Source organism: Oratosquilla oratoria, chromosome 42, assembly GCF_046742065.1.
Source record: "Oratosquilla oratoria isolate Oo_2021 chromosome 42, ASM4674206v1, whole genome shotgun sequence".
NCBI classification, from domain to species: Eukaryota; Metazoa; Arthropoda; class Malacostraca; order Stomatopoda; family Squillidae; genus Oratosquilla; species Oratosquilla oratoria.
Window position 1 is genome coordinate 37590788 of NC_134818.1, and position 5000 is coordinate 37595787.

Here is a 5000-nt window from a genome sequence, read left to right on the forward strand (position 1 = left end):
ACACCAATAAGTATTGTCACAGTTGTCAAAAAGGTGCGTTCAAGATAATGGGTTATTGGTTTTTCGTGACCGATCCTTTTTGAAACACGGTGATACACTTGTTATGCTGACCACTCAAACTAAACTGGTACGCTTTTTGATTAAGGAATATATTAAAAACCATTAAGAATTGTCTTAGCTGAGAATTATTAAAACTAGAAATTAAGATTAAAATTTGAAATTAGAAATGCATATTAAGATATAGAGACATTTCTAAACTGAGAATCATAAAATCAGAAACTGAACTTAGAAAATTGAATTAGAAATACAAATTAAGGTAAAAAAAAAAAAAAATCCCAATTGAGAACCATTAGAATTAGGAATCAAAATTAGAAATTGAAATTAGAAATATACATCAAGGTATAGAAACTTTTTGGATGCTCGCTGGTCGACCAGTTGGAGCGTCGCTACTTGTGACAGAGGTCGAGGTCACAGTGGTTCGAATCCTGCCACCGGCGAGTTGGACCAAGGGAATGGTTAATTAAATTCCACGCCACAATATCCTCTGTAAGGGGAATCGTCTTAGACACCTGATAGGGGGAGGGGAGTTCGTGATGTTAAGCCAGATAAAGATAATTTTTGAAAAAAAAAAAAACTTTCATTCCGAATTTCGAAAGCTTCCAAATGTGAGAGCATTCTAGAGGAGAGAAAAGCATATATATTCACACCTGACCCTGTGACAGGGCAGATTTTGTGATTAGAGGCCAGGGTGGAAGCTTCTGGTCTTTGATTCCAGATCGCTACGGGAAATGGAGGAAGGGGGAGGGGGGGACGAGGTAGGGGGAGGGTCAAGAGGGAGGGGAGGAGGAAAGAGGAAGAGTTCTTGGGGGAAGGGGGAAGAGGAGGGGAGAATGGGGGAGGAGGAAGGGAAAATAGGGAGAAGGAAGGGAGAAAAAGGGAGGAGCAGGGAAGAAGGGGAGAGGGAGGGGTCAAAGTGGGAGGAAGAGGGGAGAAAGGGGGAGGAAGAGGGGGAAAATGGGGAAGAGGAGGGGAGAAATGAGGAAGAGGAGGGGAGAAAGGGAAAAGGAGGATGACCTCTGGGGAAAAGCTCTAGGGGAAGGGGGAGGAGGGGGAGAAAAGGGGAGGAGGAGGGGGAAAGGGGAAGGAAGGGGAGGAGGGAAGAAAGGGAGAGGATGACGGAGTAAAGGAGAGAGGGAAGAGTTCTGGGGGGAAGGGGGAGAGGGAAGACTTCTGAGAGAAGAATTCTGGGTGGAAAGGGGAGAAGGAGAGGAGAAAGAGGGATAAAGACGAGGGAAGGGGGGAATGGGAAGAGTTCTGGGGGAAGAATACTGGGGTGGGATGGGTGAAAGGGGGGAAGAGGGGAGTGGGAAGAGCCCTTTGGGGAAAATACTGGGGTGGGTAGGGTGAAAGGGGGGAGGAGGGGGAAGGGGGAAGCGTAGACTCAGAGGTGACTTGATACAGGTCTTTAAGATTTTAAAGGGAATTGACAACATCAAAAGTGACAACATTTTCACATTGAATGAGAATCAGACAAGAAACAATGGTCTCAAATTGTCCGGAAATAGATTCAATTTGGAAGTAGGTAGAAACAACTTTGCCAACCGTGTAGTAAATGAATGGAATAAACTTCCTGCACAGGTAGTGCAATGTAGTTCAGTTCGAAGCTTTAAGAATCATTTAGATAAATACCTAAGTAAGATGCTGTAATGATTATAATTTATCTTATATTATTTGTTTTTGTTTTGTTATCATTTGTCTGTCTGATTTTCATTTATTGTTAGTTATATGTCAATTTATCATTATTTACTATTTGCCTGTTTGTTTATTATTTAACTATACCTATGCATTTATTCATGTATTTTATTTGTTATTTACATTATTATAGTTTTTATTTATTGTTTTATTATTAATATGATTTTTTTTCGCATCCGACCTAGATATGGATCAAAAGGTCTCTTGTCGGCATGCTCCGCCTTTGTAATCCTTTGAATGGGGGGAAGGATCTACAGGGAAGAAACTTCCGTGTGAGAGACGAGAACAAAGGGAAGGGCAAAGCTGTCACGCCGATTAAACACCGAACCATCACCTCCTTCCCTCCGTTTGATTCCTTCGGATACGCCAGGCGATTTCATTCATACAAAGGGGGGAACACTCTCTTCCCGCAGCAAATGGCTGGTCACTCTTAATCATGTTTTTATATCATTTTATGTTATGTTATGATATTTTATATTACATTATACTGTACTGTATTATATTATGTTATACTATATCATATTGTGAAGGATAGAGTAGAACTAGGCCTGGAGAAGGAATGGGAATGGTTCAAGGAGGGAGTCACAAGGTGTGCAAAGATGGTGTGTGGAACAAGGAAGACAGGAGGAGATAGAAGGAAGGGGAGTGAGTGATGGGATGATAAAGCAAGAAAGTTTGTAGAAGAGAAGAAGCGAGCTTTTACAGATTGGTTACAAAATAGAACAAGAGAATCATATGAGAGGTACAAAGAAAAGCGTTAAGAAAATGACAGTGATGAGTGAGGAAGATGGAGGAGAAATAGGGAAGGATGAGGTGAGGGCAGTTGTTAAGATGATGAGAGTAGGTAAGGCACTTGGGTTGGATGGGTATTATTTAAAGTTTGTTTAAGAAAGGGTAGAGCACCGGAGGGATGGAGAATGCCTGTATAATTTTACTTTCAAGGGAAAAGGGGATAAGTGTGAATATAGTAGTTTCAGAGGGATCAGTTTGTTAAGTGTAGCTGGGATGACTTATAGGAGGGTCTTGATTGAGAGGATTAGGAGAGGAACAGAGGGAGTAATTGGTGAGGAACAGTGTAGGTTTAGGGCAGGTAGGGGTTGCGTGGATCAGATTTTTGTGGTAAGACAGACATATAAGCAAGCTTTAGGAAGAGATAAGGATGATTTTAGGCCTTTATGGATTTCGAAAAGGCTTATGACAGTATATACAGGAAAACACTGTGGGAGGCATTGCAAATATATGAGATAGAAAGAAAGCTGTTGAGAGCAGTCATGAGGTTTTACGAGTAGTATTGCTTGTGTTAGAATCAGAAATGGAGAGAGTGAATGGTTTGAGGTAAAGATGGGACTTCGTTCGGGATGTGTTATGTCGCCCTGGCTTTTTCAATTTATACATGGATGGGGAGATTGGAGATTGTTAAAGAAAATGGAGAAAAGTGGGAGATAAGCCAGTTGTTGTTTGCTGACGACACTGCGCTTATAGCAGGATCAGAGGAGGGATTGAGGAAGTTAGTGACACAGTGTGGGAAGGTGTGTGAAAGAAGGAAGTTGAAGATAAATGTGGGTAAAAGTAAGATGATGTGATGTACATGGAGAGAAAGTGGCAGCAGTTTGGAAGTGAGTATTAAAGGAGAGAGACTGAAGAAAGTGGATGGTTTTAGATCCTTGGGTAGGAACGTGGCGGGAAAGGGAGGAGTGGAGGTGGAGGTAGAATGTAGATTGAGAGAAGCGAGTAAATGCCTTGGGGGATTAAAAAGTGTAATGAGAAATAGACATTTGGGAATGGATGGTAAAAGGAGATTATATGAAGGAGTGATTGTGCCGACAGTATTGTATGGGGCAGAAACATGGAACATAAGAATGTGTTTGAGATGAACTATGGTAGGGGTTACTAGGCTGAATAGAGTGAGAAACGAGGAAGTGAAGAGGACAACGGGGATGGAAAGGGAGTTGGTGGATAGGGTGGATGAAAGAGTATTGGGATGATTTGGACACATGGAAAGAATGAGTGAAGAAAGATTAGTAAAAGAAGTCCGGAAGGTAGAGGTACAAGGAGTGAACTTGAGGGGGCGACCAAGGATGAGATGGATGGATGGGGTAAACGGTATAGTGGGAAAAAGGGGAATGTCTGTTGAGGAAGGATGGGAAAGGACAGAAGATAGGGGTGAATGGAGAATGGTTGTGTATGGATGGTGCTGTGATGCATGAGAAGGAGTGGAGTGGGTGGGTGGGTGTGTGGGGGTGGGGGAGCGTGTATGCAAAATAAACTAACGCAGAGGGGAGTTTGCCGATTTAATGACGCGGACTTGCTCTGGATGTGCAGTGTCTTGCGACACTGCTTCTGACCCAGGACAGTAGGCGAGATGCAGGGATGACCCATCATCTAGGGGGAACCAAGAGGAGAGAGAGGGAGTCGGGTGATTGGGAGTGGAGTATGTGGGGATGGAAATGGGTAGGAGTGGAATTTATGCCTTGTTTTTTGGATACATCCCTTGTTAGAAGGAAAGAGCCTTTGATAATTGTATGTACTATATCATATTATATTATATCATATCATATTATATCATATTTTATATACATTATATTATATTGTATTATATTATACTATATTCTATTCTATTACATTATATTATGTTTCATTATATTACATTATATCATATTATTTTGTATTATATTATATTACATTATATTATATTACATAATATTATATTATATCATATTATATTATATTATATTATATTATATTATATTATATTATATTATATTATATTATATTATATTATATTATATTATATTATATTATATTATATTATATTATATTACTAGCCAAATTACCCGCGCGTTGCTGCGAGTTCGTGAATAATCCCTAACCTAACCATACCACACCTAACTTTAACCCTTAACCCTAACTAAAATATTCTTCAATGAAATATAGCTTTAAACACTCCCCCTCCTAGATGTGCGCCCACCTATCCGAAGGTTGGAGAAAACCCTAGTTTGAAAATACATGCATACACAAACACAAATATCATGTACACATTCTTTTGCGTGCGTGTGTTAGTGTGTGCGTGGATTGACAATAAATGTCTACAACTAAAAGGTGAAAAAATGTATCTACTTTATTTATCTTTAAAATATATATGGCTATAGGGGTTTATTTGGAAAAACCTAGGAGGAGTTTGTAGATAATAAATTTCCGCCCGCAGGAGGTGCCAAGATAGGAGGGAGGGAGGAGGGTGGAGGTGAGTG